At 41.7% G+C, this 19,908-nt stretch overlaps 1 pseudogene; it reads left to right on the forward strand.

The window, feature by feature from the left end:
- Positions 1–19,114, forward strand: part of LOC102380579 — a 54,964-nt pseudogene extending 35,850 nt beyond the window's left edge.
- Positions 19,115–19,908: the final 794 nt, after the last annotated feature.

Here is a 19,908-nt window from a genome sequence, read left to right on the forward strand (position 1 = left end):
AAGTGGTGGCAGGCGAGTGGGGCAGACTGCCCTAGACAGGTGGGTGGGCCAACGTGAGACCTGGCCCCAAGGTGGCCCCCTGTAACACACACCAGAGTAGACGGAATGGTAGCAAAGGCCTCGATTTTTGCACAATGTTGAGTAGATTTGAAAAAAAAAAATCATTAGAACATTTTTTGTTGGAAAATGCCCTCTGGTCAAAACCAAAGCCTTTCACAGGACTGTGCAAGAGGGAAGGATTTTGTGAGTGATATCTTTTATTGGACCAAGTACATGGTTAGGATAGATATAGACAAGGTTTCAAATGCAGTGACCTGAGCGACATTTGAAAGCTTGTCTGGATCTGTCCCAACTATGTGTATGGTCCAATAAAAGGTATCACCCACAAAAATCCTTGCTTCTTGCATATTTCCTGAACTATCATACCTACAACCTCACTCCAACACTATCAGAGGAATGTGACTACTTCAATGTTTTTTTTAATAAAAAAAAATGAATCCATGCATCATTAAGACTCTTTGCTTTGATAAAGCCAATGTGGAGGATTTTGGATAAAAATGTTTTGCTTTAACATGTATTTATTTATTGAGGCAATGCATTCCCAACATAGCTCAGTGTGGCCTACATTAAGAGAACGGAGTAAATTATAAAATGAGAGAAAGACAAGAGAAAAATGAGCAAGGAGAGAACAAAACAACTTAAAAGGGAAGCTAGAATACCAACATAAAAAAGAGACCACTAAACAATATCTTGGCCTATCAGGCTTCAATATCTATCTTACAGGATAGACCCCTACATTAATTCATGTAGACTATTGAGGATAATGGGTAATAACTTTTGTGATCATTATTAATCTGAGCCAGTTTGGAATAAAAAATCTAAAGGTAAAATTATGGGATTTTCAAACATTTCTAAGTAGCTTGGAAAATAAATCTTTGAAATGCTTTTGGTCTTCGATAAACTCCACGTGACTTTGGTTGTGGTATTAATTAGGATTTTCTTTACTAAGAAATAAACTTCTTTGTTTTGAAGCCGGAACTCACCAATGTTTGTTTTTGGTACATCCCACCAAGTCTCAGAAGAATGCCAAATGGACCAGAACGAGAGAGAGTACTTCATCAGGTAAAAATTTTATAGATGATATTCAGAGAGGACTGGAGCAAATAAAGCCTTTACTGGGCTTAGTTCTTTATTTTACACTTACAGATGTCTGGTTGCTTTGGTTGTGTTTAATCAGAACCCAGTTGCTAAAGTTTATGTGATGGCCGAAGAAGGACAAGCTGAATGTAATGGATAGCTCCCAAATGCCAGAATTAGTTACATTAAAAAAAAAATAGCCTTAAAGGATCTTGGGGGGAGTGGGAGAAGGGAATCTAGGTTGCATAATCATTATATGATTTGTAGCTGATTATGACTTAGATCAAACAAATTGCATCCACAGTTAGGCTGTGCACTACTCCTCAGTAACAGTTATTTTTACAGCATTCAGATCTCATTCACCTGAGCTACAGGGCTGTTTAAAAATGTTATGGAGATGATAAATATTTTCCTTTCAGTGGAATGATTCTATGTATCTTTTCAATCTCTAGCTATACAATCTATTACTATAAAACCTCTTAATAAGCATAAATATTGTAACATACACACATCTTAAATACAACTAAAATAGCCTCTGGCAATGGGACATTTGTTGGTTGCTATTTACAGCATGTAGATTTGGAGTATTACTCCTGAGATCGTGTGTATTATAATAAAAAGTGTGAATATTATCATCCAGAATAAGTATTAGTTTTCCTAGATTATTATGATAGTGACTTGGGAAATTTGTTGTGCAGCCTCAATATATGGTAGTGGGCAGTTTACAATGATGACATAGGAGTAGAGTGTTGGAATTAATAAATTAGAAAAATTAGCATCTAGAATGGGGTTGCAGGAAAAAAAACCCTCTTGGTCCTCACCACAACATATTTAAAAAGTGGCCAAGGTTCAGAGAAAATTAATAGAAGGTGAGTCAGTGACCTCTTCTTAAAGTATAAACATTGATGAATTTTGTTAAAAGCGTGCATGCTAAATCCATTGTTAGTAGCAAATATTAACTCTAAATTGTAGATTTTCAAATAATCTAAACTTCAGTTTTGGATTTCTACCTTTTTGATTCTGAAAATTTCAGATAACATATACAAATTGGTCAAAACATATATGCCTATACTGCACTACGTGAATGTGTGCCAGTTAAAATTTTTATTTATCCATTACTTATTTCCATACAAAAATCTGAGCGCCTAAAATACTGACACCTAAAATATTAAGAGCACAAAATCAGAGATAAAAATGTTGGTATAATTAGTTGTGTTGAAATAATGAAAGTACCACTTGAGGTATTGCAGATTTTAATTTTATAGTTTGAAAATTAACTCTCATTAGTGAACTCTGAAATAATTTCATACTGTCATCATACAACAATTAGATACTGGATCAACCAGAACTCATCCATAGGCTGTTATTTATTACTTATTCAGGCAAAACTCTGCTTACTGAAATGGTGTTAGAGGTGAGTAAAAACAAAGTAAGATATTAAAAAATGACGTTAAAATTAAACACAAGAGGCCAATTTTTCATTTTGCCCTCTCTTTCAGGTGAAACTTCTGTTGACTTTTGTTACAACAGCCTTATGCAATTCTCAATCATCCTAGCTTATTATGCTGCAATTTGCAAAGTCTGGAGTAGGGGCAAGGGAGATATTTTTATATTTCTACAGAGTTAATTATATTGGCTACTTTTAATATGCAGGTTGCTCCAAAAATCAAAGCATGGATGATTGAAAAAGGGACGATGATGGTTAGCTACCAGCCCCATGGAGACAAAGTCAATTTTTTCAGAATGGTTTTTTCCAACCCTGCTACCAGGAAATCAGATGTTGACTTCCTCCTTGAAGAGATTGAAAGACTTGGGAAGGATATATGAAAAATGATATTGAACTTTGAAATGGGGATCAATGTTACCTTAGCACAGTGGGTGCCATTTAAAATGACACTTTATGAACTGCAAGTGTTGTCTGTTTCTTCTTAACACCTGTCCTTCTGGTGTGACTACTTTATAGGATCTGGGAGCTACTTGATGGGAAACTAGTGTTTTTGGTTCCCACGTTCGTCCATCTGAAATAAGCGGCATATCTTTGTTGTGCAATTATGGCAACTCCCTGGAACCCCTGTCATAGTACTATTTTTGTTTGAGTTTGTCACATTTTTAAATGTTTTCACATCGTGCTTTTTATTCTGATGAGCATCATCCACAAGATTTGGCAGCCCAGTTTCCTGTTAAACAGCATTTCTGCTACGGATAATCCATGCTTCATGGGTACAGCCCTATAATTTAAGAGTGACATGTAAACATTGGTGTGGGAATCTGTAGATTTTTTTCAACATTTTTTTTCACTATTTATTCTCCATTTTCCACCAGACCATTGGATTGTGAGTATTTAGGACTTGAAGTGTTGTGATGAAATCCATATTTGTTTGCAAACTCTTTAAACTCAAAACAGTTAAATTAAGGTCTATTATCTGTTCTCACAATTTATAGAATCCCATGTCTAGCAAAAAGTGATTTGATGTGAGTTATGACATGGTTTGCTGTTGTGCTTTCGAGCAATGCATTTCAGGATAGGGGAATAATAATCCAGCACTAATACATAATATTTTCCTGCATGCATGAATAAGTCAGTGCCCACTTGCAGCTACGGGCTCCTCCATGACCATCACGGGCTCTTTTTTTTGCACTGATCTGTACTTTATGCACGTTTACAGTGTCTTCTATGTCATTATTTATGTTGGGCCAATATAGAGCACCCTTGCTTTCTTTTTGCATTTTTCAGTGCTTAGATGCCCCTCATGTATTCTGTTTAACATGTCTTTATTTAGCATAGCTGGAACAATGTCATGAGCCTTTGATCAAAATGCCATCCAATACTGACCGGTTTTTCCTTGAACTGAGGGTAGGGGCCAGGTATATGTTTCCCAGGCCAACCAGCACAAATGGCTGTTATCACTTTTTTGCAATGTGGTGTCCTGGAGCAGTAGCTTTTGCAATTAGTGCCCACATTTAATCTGTGACAGGACTCATAGTACATGTTAATCAAATTAAAAGAATGTCTGAGCCTGGAATTCTGTTATTTTCTGTTGTCATATGCTCTGGACAATGTATCTGCAATAAGTAGATGTTTCTCTGGTGTGTACTGTATGTCTAGATCATGCATTTGCAGTTGAAAAAAAAGTCTCTGTAATCTGGGTGACACGTCTGATAACCCTTTCTTTGCTATAGTTACCAAAGGTTTATGATTAGTTTCAGCTATCACAGGTTTCCCATAGATGAATATATGGAATTTCTTCTGGGTGGGCAGGGCTTCTTTGTGGTGGCAGTCCTGAAAGCAGTGCAGGGTCAGTGCACATCTGGTGGCAAAGTCACAAGCTTCACCTTAACGATTTAATATTCAGCCAAGTGTTGCTAGATGTGCACATTAAGGAAGGTTAGGCATTAATTTGGATCCCTATTTGTACCATATCTACTCACATGCCACATTGTTTCCCCCCAAACCCCCAAAATTTGGGGTGCCTGACCTCCACAAGAAAGTTGATTTTTCTTGGCTGGAATAAAAGTAGGGACTTGCCGTGCTGCTGCTACTTTGTGGCTCAGAAAGGGTGGTGTCCAGTATTACGTCTCATTGTCTGAGCTTGTGCCTGAAATAACATTAGAGTTGGCATGAGGATGCTGCATGCACTCTGGAATATCTTGTTGAGGCTTGTGGTATGGAAACAACACTTTATTTATAGGAACTTATAGGGAACTATTTACAGTAAAGAAATAGCAATCTTGCTACTAACTTTCCAAAGGTCTAAGGTGTCCTGCCACATTAGGAAGTTCCGGCTGCCTCACCCACACTATCTCCTGGGATGCCATACTTTGTGGATACTCTGAGTTTCCAGGAGGACTTACTTTGTCACAGAGATGCCCATGACTTAAAAAAGAAAATCTGTTTTTCCACATTCTGCTTTCCAGAAACAAGGTGCGCATCTTGGGGGTATGTGGAATGCAGGAAAATGAGTATATGAACATGTATATATTTCTCCCAATAATTTTTGTATGAGATCAATTTGCAGATTCCTTACAAATAAGTGGCTTGCAGTTGCCCATAAATTGGATGAAATGACCTCATGAGATTTTCCTTTCTAATTTTCTTATGTAATATCTGTTGCATTTGTTGCTAGCTTAGTTGTTTGCCTTTGTGCTGCATTTATTTTTGGCTCTAGAGTATTGCATGTCAGGGATTTCTTATCCCTGTGTCTATAATAAACTATGGAATGTATGAGGAAAAATCAAATTTGTATTTGAAATCTTATATAAGTTTGAGAATTGCTTCTTTCAGGTAATAGATTGGAAAGGTAAATTAAAGCACAAGATGAAATTCTGTGTGTTGTGTGACATCTGCTTCACAGCAAGAGTAGAGCAAAACCATAATTGTCTACAAAATGTCAAATCAGGATATGACAACATTGTGTACTACCATTAGCCAGCCATTCATAGTGCCCACCACTCCAATTACTCCAATGGGAGCAATAACAGGAAAAAAACCTTGGGTCCTTTTTTTGAATTTGGTAACACAAAAGATGAAAATAAATCATTAAAAAAAAAATCTAAATGTGAAAGTAAGGCTGTGACTCCTCCTCTACCCCTTTCCTCATCACAAAAGTCACCAACCAGGAATGAGGCTGCCAAAAAACTCTGTACTGCTTATATGAATGGAGGTTTAAGTCTCAGCCTGGCTGCTTCTGCCTTGTTACTATCTCTCACTAAGGAGGCCACTGAACAACTCTGTGATAGATGCGAGATGCTGGAACCATCAAGACATTGAAATCCGTTAGATTGAGAGGTGTGAGACACTGGATACGTCCCTGCATGTGCCCACTCATCGGGATATGTGTTTCCCATGGGACAAATAGCAGTGGCACATATTTGTGCTATTACTATTTGTCCCTGGGCACACCCTGGATATGCACACCCTTGCCATGCTACAAATTAGCAGTGTAGGAACAGGTGCATGTGTGCCATGTGCGATTTGTGGCACCTCAAATGGGTAAACTGCACATGCATCCTTGTCAGGACACGTCCACTGTGGCCATCTGGGTTGTTAAGAAGGAACTTTTTATCAATCAATATGTTTTCATGAATTCCTGGGGATCATTGCATGTACTACTTTGTTCTTGGCCAAGAAGCTGGAAAGAAAGAGGGCTAAAAAGGTTTGATCCAGGATGGGACAAATGCACTTGGGGATTCAAACCAGAACAAAGAATTAATGGACTCTTGTCTATATTTACTAGGATCCCGGGTGGCTTCTGGACAATAACTAGTAAGCTAGCATAAATGTAACTTGTTTATAATGTTATTACATATATTTTTGATCTAACACTTTTGTCTTAAAATGCATGATACTGTGCTTTGTGCAGACTAGCTGGTCACCAGTTTACTCTGCTCCTGACAAAAGTGAGTAGAATTGCAAGGAGCTGAGATCAAGTCAGGCTGGCAGTGCTGAATATAGGAAACTAATGCCTAATACTGTAGTCTCCTAGGAGACGGATGTTGTCCGCACAGGGCGTACAGTGTGAATTAAAAACAAGCAGGAATCTTATCAGGGGTTAAGGCACAATGCCGCATTTATTGGAACATAAAACAAAACATGCAACATGAAAAGAATAAAAAACAGTAAGGTTATCTGCTTCACTTATTCCCATACATACTCATTCAGTCATTCATACAAAAGAAACAAGCACATACACAGATAGTTAGACAGGCCTGCAAAGGTTAAGGTGTTACCAAGTTCTAAAGTTGCTTGGGTCAGTCGGGTGGCCAGCCAGACTGACCACAAGGGATGGAGTCAGGTCTTGTTGGATGCACCCAAAACTCATTCTTGCAGGTGGACAGACCTGAAGCTTTTTCTTTGTGTTCATTCTTTATAATGATAGCTGTCTATACAAGCCTATGGATTCCGCTGAGTCAGGTGCGAGGGTCATCCTCCTTGTCCTGTTGGCAGTCTGGGATTGGTAGGATGTGATTTTCTGGCTTTGTGGTCAGTAATCTTTAGGGTGGTTGTTGTTTGTAGTCTTCAGCCATCAGGGTGAAGGCATGATTTAGTATTTGGTAATCCTTAACCGCTGACTTGATGTTGCTGCAACCTTTAACTGTTAAACCACAGAAGGCTATTTCACCCGCTGCGAGAGGACTGTCTTCCTTCACATTGTCACATACATACATAACTCATTCTTTCATTACCTCTTTTCAGACATGTCAGACATACCACAGACCTTACATAGCATTTTTCTTATACTAAATTTCAGTTCTAAAATCATGAGACCAATAGGTCAAATATATTTATGCTAAGCAATGGATGGTTAATTCCAGAACAATAATGACAGATTAAAATATTATGAAAAGTAAACCATAACAAGATAAAGTTAATCTTAATGGCTAAATAATTCATTATAAAAATAGCAATATAAGCAATTTAAGCAAGTATAGCCATGCTGACATCACTGAAGAGACAGCCAGTTCTAATCATATACAAGTAAATGAGTATTGTTATCAGGTGCCAGAGAAGAATCTATGGTCATATTCTTCAGTGTAGAAAGGTTAGGCTAATTTAAGTGCTTTGCCAAGTCTTTTTTTAATTATTATAATTGATTAGAGCTTCCATAGTTTTCCTTGAAAAACTATTTTGGAGTCTCATACACCATCCTTTCAGGAAGCTACAGGTCCACACAGTTTACTGCATCTACTTTTCAGAGAAAATTGCCAGCATTTTGGACCACCACATTTGCTGCAGAGTCAAGAGTGTAGAGATAAAGAAGCTCGGTCTTGTCCTATTTATATGGATGGTTTTACATTGCTATCCCCCACTGATGCAGAGAATGTGCTTGCAAGGATGAGGATGACCATTTTGTGAACTGAACTTATGCCTCTCTTGACTTGTAAAAGTCAGCCATACAAGACTATGGCCTCTGCTTGTGGGGGTGTCCAGTGACTCTCTTCAGATGGGCAGGGTATGTTCTTAAGTCTGTGATTGTCTAGGCCCTACTCAAGGAACTGTTGCTTGACGCTGACTTCCCAGATAGTTATCACCTTGTCTCCAACTATCCATTTTTGGGAAAGGTAATTGATTCAGAGGTTGCCAGAAAACTACAGGTAGATGTGGACACCACTGAATTCGCGGACCCTTGTCATCCTGGATATAGTAGAGTATGTGCTCATGGCCTTGGTCAATGATCTTTGCCTGGAGATTGACAGGGGAAACTGTGCTGTGCTGATCATACTATACCTTTCAGCAGTGTTTGACACAGTCGACCATGAGATGCTGATAAAGTGTTTATGTGATCTGATGGATATTTGTTCCACCCTTTCCTAGCAAGGAGGTCCAGTAGGGTGGTAATAGGAAAGGACTTGTCATTCCCTTTGATCCCCTAGGCCTCCTGCCAGCTGGGGCTGCTCCAACTTGGCTCAATGTGCTACAGTCCTGGGCACACATGTAAATGCGGCCCTTGGGAGCAATAAACTCCTGTGCAATATGGGTCAGAGTTTATTGCATCACATTAATATGCACATGTAGATGCACCCTCAGAGTCTGAACTGGTTCCCACTAACTTTTCAAGTGAAATTCAAAGTGCTGGTTTTAACCCTAAACCTTAAACTGCCTGGGCTCTACATACCTAAGGGACTGCTCACTCCCATATACACCATTGTGATTCCTAAGTTCAGTTGAGAGTAACTTCCTGCAAGTACCATTAATGCACCAAATCTGCTTGGCTAAAATGTGTAGGAAGTCATTCTCTGCAGTTGCTCCTCAGCTGTGGAACCTCCTCCATATAGAGGCCTGCGAGAGCCCAAACCTGGACATCTTTCAGAAATGCTGCAAGACCTTCCTGTTTGGGCAGGTTTTCAGCAAAAAAAACTAGGCTAGGATATTGCTTAGGGCAGTGGTGCTCAACTTTAGGACCCTGCAGGCCAGATGAGTGAATGGTACAAGGTTGGTCTGTGGGCTGAATTGAGCCCTCAGGTCCAGCATCACCCCTTTCCTTCCCTGTACACTGGGACTGATCCCCTTGGAACCAGTACCACTCCCTCCTGCCCCCCACATTCCCGGATTGGGCCTTGGGGGCTCTACACTGCTCCCTTCCTTCCCCCCATGTGGTGGAATTGGGTCCCAGGGGCCCAGTGTCACTCCCTTCTTCTCCCCCATGTGTGAGGATTAGATTGGAGGTGGAGGGGGGGCAGACATTACTGCCTCTCTGAACGCTCTGCATGACAGGATTGGGTCCTGGGGCCTTGGGGCCACCCCCTTCCCCCCCAGCCTCCAATACTGGGATTGGGCCCTGGGGCCTGGCGCTGAATTGTCCAGCCCTGTGTACTGGGATTAGGTAACCCATCCAGCACACAGGGCCTAGACCTCCCCATGGGTCTAGAAATTTGGCAGCAGGGGAGTGACTGCTCCCCCACCACAAAATTTCCAGATCCATAAGGAGCCCTGCAGGCCAGAGGACATGTTGCCATGGGCCAGATATGGCCTGAGGTTGCACATCCCTGGTTTAGGGGGTTTCTGTTGTATGTGGATAGTTTAGTTGCCTTTTAAGTTTTCTGTTCTTGTTCCTGCTCCTATTTTATTAGTCATTCAGTTGTAAGGTGCCCTGAGCCTTTGTTGGGAAGGTGGTCAGATACACTGAATGAATAAATAAATAAATGATACCAGAGGAAGAGTACTGTGATACTCAAAAACTTGCTTATGTCTTTACCAACCATACAACTTGTTCAATAAAAGATACCACCCACAAGAAGTCTTGCCTCTCACATAAATAAATATACTCTAGGTGATAAAATCCTTGTTAAACATTAACAATGCTGGTAAACAATAAAAGTTTGACCTGGAATTATCTACTTCATTTACTTATGTTTGGTATATTTGTCCCCTACTAACATATTCTCCAGTCTAGTTTTAATTTAGTCAACTGATGCAGTTTGTTACTTTCCTTGGGATACATTTCTTACATCTAATAGTTCTCTCACCCAGAAGACACTTTTTCCCCATCTTTTTGTTGTGACTGCTGCAACACTAAGACCACTCTAAACTCAATACTCATGCCACAGCTACTTCTTACCAGCCTAGTTATTCAGGTTTGTACAACAGGATATAAAAGCAAATTTAATTACTGAATTTACTGAAGCTAGACATAGAGAAACAAATCTTGTGCTTTAAAGTCACTTTAATTTAGTTTCTGAATAAAAAATCCCAGGTGGATAAATGGAACAAATCACCCTCTGCCTGCAGAAAACTAATCAAATCTCTAAAATGTCAAAGGTTTATGAATAACAAATGTTCCCTAAACTAGTTTTCAAGGGATGTTGTCCTGTATGTAAAGTACATGACCATGATCCTATATTTCCCACCTAGGTGAAACATAAAACAAAATTTTTTTGACTGAGAAAGGTGTACAATCACAAGATGTGGTGTTGTCGTCGTCTTTTTTTCTTTAGTTTTTTGGTCACCAGGGGAAGTACTAATGTGAACAGTTGGAATATAGAAGATAAAGGAATGCTTCTGTTATGTGGGTCAGTTTTGATGATGGTGAGTGATAAAGAATTATAAGGCAGTGGAGAAGTTGCTGCTGGATTCTTGAACTGTGGGCTTCCAGATGTTCCAACATCTGGGTAGGTTTGAAACAGTAGCTTGCCTTTGTAGAAACAATATCATGTTTTTGGGTGGGAATTAGGTAATTTTCTGGCAACTTACTTTTATCCTTAGCTTTTTAATAATATTTTTGTTATTGTTTACTCCATACCATGCCATTTGAATGGCATCAATACCTTTAATGAATGTGGTGCATAAGGCTGAGAGTAGGGGTGGTCCTGTTAGATATAAGTCCCACTAAAGATTATAGCAGGTCCCTTAGAGGTGTATCTGTTGGAGGAGCTTGAGGGAGTTTTAATGGAGTAATGAAAATTGAAGGGGAAGGCTGAGGAGTCTGCTATCCACATGGCAAATTTAAGTACTTATGTGTGATACCTTGAGATGTTTAAAGTTTCTCCTTCTTTTTTCTTTCTCCCTTGATCTTGCCCAAGCAACTATTCTGTCTCCTTATCTTTCTGGTATTGTAATGGGCCAAGCCCTGTTCCTGAGAGTAGGGCTAGGCAGTAGAGTCAGAAAGCTGCAGAGCCCCAAATAATGAACAATGAATTAGGTGACAATGAATTAGGTAATGACCTGCTGTGATCCCTCAGCTCAGAAGGCAGAGGAGCTAAGAGTTATATAATGCCTGCACCTCTGGCAGAGGGGACAGTTTAACCTGGGCAGAGCTGGAGGAAACACTAGTGTTGGGAGCAGATAAAAGTAGTTCTTAGTTCTTACTGAGGGAGGCATTTTTATAGAATTATTGATCATTATTGTGGTTTGTGTTACAGTGGTACCCCGAGGATCTAGTAATTGGGATGGCACAAATGCATCATGAATGATCATCCCTTTCACAAGAAGCTTATAGTGCAATTAGACCAAACAAAAGATGAGATGAGGAGAGGCACAGAACAGGAAGGAAAACACAGGCACCTGGAAAGGAAGTGATTCACCTAAGGCCATACAGTAGGTCAGTCACCAAGGCAGGGGAAACCCCCCCCCAAACAATTTTTCACTAACTAGACAGCTGCAGTGCACAGAACAAAATGGCAAACTAACTGTACCAAATCCTAGCAGCATAGTTCCTGTTGCTTTAGTCTGACTTGTTGACTCCTCTAACTCTACCCCGAAATGTGGCTATTGGCAAAATGCTGTAAGGTGTCTTGGTATATTGTGCTGAGCACTGACTGCAAGCCACCAAACATATTTGTGGTAGAGACCTACATCCATGTTTATTACAATGATGACATCACATGAGCCCACCCGCAGAGGCTTCAAATTCCATGCAAGGAGAACAGGGGGACCAGGAGTCTTTGATGTATTTTCAGTATTCACTTCTAAAGCAAGATGTTAAGGTCTTTGGAGCCTTGGGCAAATGAAAAGGAATCTGAAAACAAAACAGGTGATTCTGCCAGAAATAGAAGAGCTCTGGCAGGTGTGAAATATGTAGATTCTCTTCATTGAAAAGGATGAGTTCAGGGGAAAAAAGTGTACTAAAATTGCCTTCAAATCCTAGAAATCTCTCTTTTGAACATCATCTTGTGTGTCAGGAACTTTTTTTAGTTATAAGCTACTTCATTAATGAATGTTTTCTGTCCCTCTGGGTGCCCCCTGCACATCAGGAGGACTGTTGAATTCCAGTTCTTCCCACTTTTCAAGAATAGGAGTAGCTATGTTATTCTTTCCCCTTCTTTTCCTAATAGCAGGGTGACCACCTCTTAATTTTCAACCTGTATTTTTTTTCTTCTGAGGTTGGTACATGATTGTGTTCTGTCACTGAACACCTTTTAAGAGTTACTGACCCTTTTATATTGCAACTCTGGGCATCTTCTTTGGGCCATTTAATCCATTAATGAAACAGGAACTCAGGCTGCAGGATAGGGTTACCCAGCAGAGAGCATTTGTCAGGGTGCCCCCAGCACTCTCAGAGGCTGCCTACAGAAACTCTGACAAAGCCCATGAGAGCCAGGGAATGGAACTAGGTCTTACAATCACAGCACACTCTTCCATTGAACTTCTTCTCCCTGCTGGATGGCAACTTAGTCAGGTCCAGGAGGAAGTTGACAAGTGTCACAACCAAATTAAGTACTGCCCATGCCACAAGCAAGAAATATATTAATCAAAAACAGTTTTAATCTGCACTAGGTTAACTAAGAGTTAACTAATAAGAAGATAATAACAGTTTTTTTGCTGCGCATGTCAAAAAGAGATTTATGGCTGCGTCACAACCAAGAAATGAAACTTCTAAAAAAACGAAACTTAGCCCATGATTTATGATTGGTCAGGGCGAAAAGGGGTAGCCCTGCTACAAATCCCTGAAGATAATTGGCGATTTTAATTAAATTTATGACGTGGCGAAAAACAATTGGCTATCATACAAACAAAACCCTGCTGCATTTCCACCAAAGTGGAAGACAACTCTGTTCGCACCTTGGAGTAAATCTGACAATTTGATCAGTTGTCAGCGTCTTCCCTCCGCGACCTCCCTGGTGTACCCTTGACCCGCATAACTGATAAGCCGGCCTGTATATATGTCTGCAGACCGACCGAATGAACTCTAAGCTGTAACTAACTAAGTATATCTGACCTCCGTCTTTCACCACCTTGACGGCGTGAGTAAATAATCTTGCTTTGCAACCGATAAGCGTCCGCCTAATTAATTCCACTCCATGAGTCACAAGTACCCGCCTGACGGACCCTTAACTGCCCGGGTGGGAGTCAGGGAGAGCTGCTGGCCGGCTGCCCTGGGTCCTGACAACAAGGAAGCCTCATACCTTTGGTGGCCCATCTACAAGGTGTGAATAGATGAAAATGTGCTGGGGGAAGATGGAGCCAGCGTGAGGTTTTTGAGGACATAGAAAAGGGTCTGCAGCCTGATATAGTCCAGGTAAATGTGCACCAGGATCGCCCTCTCACTATAAAAGAGAGAAGTGTTAGGAGACCTCATGAGCCTTGCAGTTAATTTGCCCATGCCCAAAGGCACCATGCAGGACCCACCAACTTGTATTTGCTTAATGTGCAGGGATATTCAAACAAAACCACCTGTTGAGAGACCCAATGATGTTTCTGTCATAAGTTGTTACCGTATAGTCTTAAATCTGAAGAAAAGCTGGCAGTCCTTTATGTTTAAGTTGGTATCAGAGTAGATTTCCCTTCTGTCTGAACAGCAATGTGAAACCAAGTGTATTCCTTTTTCTTTTTGCTTGTCATTAGGCTCATTAATTTCATCTCTGTTTTGCTGAGAAAGGGTCAGTTCAGGGCAAAACTGCACACTGCTGAAAATGGGCACAAGGCTTTGTTTAACAGTCAGGCATTTAAATATAATCCTTCCTCTCTTTTCTTGCCTCTTGAATGAGAAGTAACAATATTACTTTCTGAGCAAATTAATTGAGCTTAGTACATGATGTGTTAAATGGAGAAATATTTTCGCAAGGGTACATTTTTTCACTAGATTTTCACTTAATTTCACAGAATGCTTCTCTGCTCATCTGAAAGGTCTCCCAGATTACTTGCAATAAACATTTCTATTAAACTAAACATTTGACATTGAGCTATTGGCACCTTACATATTCAGTGCTTTGGAAATGGAGCTCTTTGCTCTTAAAATGTCAATAGCTTTAGAAAAAAACCCTACATTTTGACCTACTTTTTCAATCGGAAATAGCAATTTCAGGTAGCTTGAATTTTGGGAGAGTAAATTTGGGCAGTTTGGTGGTCTGACAATGTTATGGCAAATTCTCACCATTTTCTGAGATTGAGGATTGAGGTACATAAAATGTAGATACTTAAAAATTGAAGAGCCCCTAACTACTATTACCTTTTGAATGTATATGTTTACATAGATTAATCGCCATGTGCAGTATTCAGGCAACTATTAATGACAGCTCATGGAATTTGTTTTTTCCCATGGTATTAGAAGGGAAGAGATGGAATAGATGCGGGTTCTCACCTTGCAAGAGGAGAATAAGTTAGAAGGTCTTGGTATCAAGTTATGATGTATTCTTAGTATCTTCTAACATGCCCTTCACAAATGAGGCAAATTTTGGTCTTCTGTTACCTGGGAGCAAAATGGCAGCAATGATGTGGTCATGTTCAAAGTACGCTCTTGCAACAAGCCAATAGAACAAATGTCAATGGAAGTAGAGAATGGGGTTTGTTAAATGAGGCTAGAAGATGAGATTTGGAGAGAGTTAAAAGCCTAAATATTTCTCTACCTACTCTTAAACAAGAAGAAAATGATTTGTTGGGGACTGAGATGCTTGGGTTTTTTCAAAATACCTCTATCATAGGCACGTAGACTACCTCCTACTGTTACTTAACTGGTTTAAATGTGTGCTCTGGTGGGTGTATACCTGGAAATCCCACTGATGTCTTTAGAAACTACTGGGCATTGTTGTTAGAGGCTTCTTTTCCTATTACTGAAGATGAGCATAGCGGTGGGGGTGCAAAGGATGGAGAGTAATTTAGTGGCCATGGTTTCTGGCCCCTGACAAGAGGCCGGAGCAGAAACCCAGATTGTGGAGCAGAGGACAGACTTCCAGGTTGAACAGGCTTGGAGAATGACACACAGCTGCATGGAACTGATTGCATTTCATTGGCCAGATAGGAGATCTCCATGCTGGGGCTCAGCAGGTGTGGACCTAACTCAGGGAATCATGCACTGCACTGTACCACAGCATAGCTGAGTTGGGGTAGAGCATGTCATTGCCCAGTCAGCTATGACATGGGCTGGGGTGTTATGGAGATTGGTGGGCCCAGGTTCCTGAGCATCTGGAAAAAGATTGTTGTTCTGTGCTATGAGGAACAAACCATGAAAGGACTTGTTAGCAGGGAGTGGGGTCAGTACAAAAAAGGACTCCTGGTATACTGTGGTTGGGGGGATCTTTAAGTAGGCAATTAACGGTTAGAGAGAGGCGCACAGAGGGCTCAGACTGCAATCCTGCTAGGTCTGGAATAGCTCGTTGTCAAGTAGGTTGGCCATATTATCTTACCTGAAAGAAAAATAGATCTGTGAAATGTGCAGAGTGCCAGAAGTAGTTCAGCCCTCATAGAGATGTGGCAGGTTATCTTTGTCCCAAGAAAGGCTGACTTGAGACCCCTTTAGGGGATACATCCTCACGGTGTGGCAGGTGAGTTAGACAGGTGGACACCTGAGACCTGCATCTTAAGCAGGCCACAAATGGAAAAAATACAAGTTAGATGTAAAATCACAGTATAACATCAGTAGAAGAAATTTGTACACGTCTTGGGTTTCCTGTTTCCCAGGATCAATAACCCATAGCCTATATGAAACAAGTTGCAAGGCTTGGTCTTTTTTGTTGTGTCTCATAACTGTGACTTTGGAAAACATGCTGGCTGTCTAATCTCTTGTTCCTCCACTGGAATAGTTATGAATATGTTAACAGATATTACCTCACCTAAAATTGGTGCCTCCTATGGCACATGATTTTGGTTAATGCACAGACGTGCAGATAATTTTGCAGTGACTGTCTGGGTGAATAGAAAAAAAATCAGTTTTCAATGTAGTGGTTTGGTAATTTAAAAAACTCCAAGGCCAACACTTTTTCCTTGGGTTCTCAACTTAAAATTTATGGGACCTGACATTCAGGGATATTTGGGGCCTGCAGCTTTCATGAACTTCCATAGGAATTACAGTTACTTAGCCCTTCTGGAAATCAAGGCCAAGGTGACTCCAAGCTCAGAATTCAAAATCCATGGGTACTTTTAAAGCGTGAAATCTCAGTAGGTTACAGTTAACATTTTTTAAAGAGCCTAAGTGACTTAGAAGCTTAAGTCCCATTAGAAATAAACAGGACAAGCTCCTACGCAACTCCAATGCTTTTGAAGATAGGGTTAGGATCTTCAATCACTTCGAAAATGTTACCCATCACCCTTAAGGAAAATGTCCTATTGAATTTAGTGGAGTATTATTATTTTAAAAATGAAATTTTAAATCAACATTTATAATAATGGAGATGTCACTTTCAATTAAACTCCATAGGCTTTCTTCAGGAACAATTTCTAGAGAACTGTAAATTGAATTTATATAACTTATCCATGAGCAATAAAGTCCTATATATTTCATACTGCTCTCTTGTAATGTGATAGAATCATTTGAAAATTATTCAAATTTTTCAGAAAGCACCATCTCTAAGGTACTTTAACACAGCACACAAGGATTTAAATAATGTAATCATAAGTAGTAAAAGACAATGAAATAAAATATTAAGAGATGCAAACTTCTTCCTGGCCAAATCATTAGTCCTGTCCATGTCTCCTACTAGCTCAGAAAGGGGCCTGCCTCATGTGAGGAAAAGCAGTGTTGTTGTTTAATCAAACTGCTTTATTTCCATTATTTTTTATCAGTTGTATTTGCTATTTAAATAAATTGCTGTATACATTGTTCATTTTGCATTACAGCAGTTTCCTGTAGTTTACACTGAATGCAGTTATTGTTCATTGTACCCAAGAGATCTAGTAATGGGCCAGCATTCCTGAGTACTAGGTGCTATGCACTCATACAACAAAGACTGTCATCTTGTAGCCCAGGGACTATCAAGGTATTAGACACAGAGAAAAATAAACAAGGGAACTCCTCCTTTAAGATGCAACGTGTGTTTTTTTTAGGGCCTGGATTCTGTGTAATCTGCTCTGGTGCAGTTCTCAATTTGCTACAAGACTTTTCCTGCAACATAAAGACGATACGGAGTAAAAGAGTGAATAAATGTGTTGCTAAGGCTCTTCTTGCACCATAAATATGTTGTATCATAAGAGAAAGTGACAAATGTGTTGCTAAACATGCTCTTTATTGGATGCTATACCTCCAAATATCTGTCGTGAATGAAGCAGAGCTCTGCCTACAATAACTATTCAAAGCATATTGTATACGTACCAGAGAGTACGCTTCAGAAAAGTAAAACTGCTTTCCACTTGAAGGGTTGGGAGTCTTCACCACTGGTAGTTCTTAATGAAATCCTGCCCCCCTGAAGTCTATAGTAAAGTTTCTAATGGCATTGGTAGACACAGGATTTACTCTTTGTGTAGGGCACCAGATCTGCCTTGGTCATTCTGATGCCCTCTAGGCAAGTTGAAGGTACTTGTATTCTCTAATTCTCCTCGTATCTTAACACTTTTAAAACACCCATAAGGAAATATCATAGAAAGTCAGCATTCCTTGAAAGCCAAGGTTGCAAAATGGTAGACAGTACCTTCAAATGGAATAAGAGACCATTCCCTTGTATGTCCAGCTCCATCTCCCAGCCCCCCACTCCACCCACTCTACCTGCCCAGCATGATGAGCAGCTACCTGAAGGTGGCCAACTGGGTGAAAGGCAGCTCTGCTGAGAAGCTGCACACACTGGCCAGGGCTGGGGTGGTGCCACAACAGGTGTGGGTGGGAGTGTGGTGTGGGCTGCCCCAGAAGGGGTGAGGGCAGGGCTTGGCCTCATGCAGAGTATGGCAGAAGGCTACCTTTGTTTCTCCCCAAAAACTCTGCTCTGTGACAATTTGATTAGGATGGGCCCAGCAGAGGAGACACACCTTTACCCTATCTCTTTAAGTAACCTGAGCTGGATACATTCCTGAGGGAGGGGGGAAACATGCTCCCTCTGCCTACATGACTAGTATCACATACCTGGGTGAGGGGCTTCCTTCCTGGTGGGCTAGAGACTGCCAGTCTGCCCGGCAACTAGTGATGTATTTCAAATTGGTTGTCTGACAGCCAACAGGTGCTGGCCTTCATTGGACCAGGTAAATGAGGTCACAAGGGCTATATAAGTTAAGGACTGCCCAGGAGGAGGGGGCAGCAGCCATGATGAAGGCTCTGTAAGGGCGCACCGGCATTCACGTAAGGCGGGCATGAGGTAGCAGCCCAGAGGGGCACCTCCAGCAAGCGAGAGCAGTAGACACAGCTCTGCAGACATGGTGCAGATGCAGAGCAACACTGCCAGGGGCCTCGCCCTGGCGCTGCCGCCTGCCATGGGCTCTTTTGAGGCCTCCACCCAGACGGAGCTCATGGCGGGGTCGGCAGCCCCTTGCCCCCCCTGTCTGTGGGGGGGCTTGGTGGGGTCTGGGGGGGGGCCTGGTGGTCCCCTTGCCTGCCCCTCCTGTGCCTGACTTGGGGCCCTGGAGGGGCAGGTGAGGGAGTTCCAGGCTGAGGGAGATCAGGGATGCAGAGGATGAAATTGATGCCTATCTCTGTTCTCTGCAGGCCCTGTCGGCCACTGTACAGCCCCCCATAGGAGAAGCGCCCAATGCAGGAATGGCAGAAGGTGTCCAGATCCAGAGCTGCTCAGCCTAGAGTGGTGGAAGCTCCCCAGGTACACCTGGGGAACAGGGGTGAGGGCATGGCAGCTGTGATGGAGAAAGACAGAGCAAATGCCTCCGGCAGGGATGATGCCACTCCCCACGTGACATGGAATGGGCAGAGAATGAACACCAGCAGGAAAAAACGCCAGGCCCTCATCATTGGAGACTCCATCCTACGAGGACTGGAAGGTCCCATCTGCCGGCCTGACCCCATGATGTGGGAGGTCTGCTTCATGCCTGGAGCTCAGGTTTGGGACATCATGGAGAGGATCTCGGCCTACATCCGACCTGCAGACTAGTACCCCATGGTTGTTATCCACATGGGAATGAATGACGTGGCCAGAGGCAACCCTAACCGCATTATGAAGGACTTCGACGCTCTGGGGGCCAACCTTAAGGAGACAGGGGCACAGGTGGTATTTTCCTCTCTTCTTCCAGTGAGTAGGAGGGGTCGGCGACACGAGGCCTGCATTACTGAGGTCAACCGGTGCTTACAGAGTTGGTGCTGCCAGGCAGGCCTTGGGTTCCTATATAATGACCCATGCTTTTGGGCGGGGGACTTGCAGGGGCAGGATGGGATTCACCTCTCTCCTAAAGGCAAGCGTGTCTTCTCTTCCAGGTTGGCTGATCTCGTACGGCAAGCTTTAAACTAGCCTCGCCGGGGGAGGTGGCCACAGGAAGACGTGGAGACACCACCCGAGCAAGACAGGTGACACATGCAAGGAGTGCCCAGGTAAGAAACAGGGGTCCAGATAGTCTTCCTAATCGGGGGGTGGCATGCGCAGCTATGCAAGGCCTTAAATGCCTATATATCAATGCTCGTAGTATGGGGAACAAACAGGAGGAAATCGCCCTCAGAATAGCCAGTTCAAACCCAGACATAGTAGGGCTTACAGAAA

The sequence above is a fragment of the Alligator sinensis genome, unplaced genomic scaffold (genome assembly GCF_000455745.1).
Source record: "Alligator sinensis unplaced genomic scaffold, ASM45574v1 scaffold514_1, whole genome shotgun sequence".
NCBI classification, from domain to species: domain Eukaryota; kingdom Metazoa; phylum Chordata; order Crocodylia; family Alligatoridae; genus Alligator; species Alligator sinensis.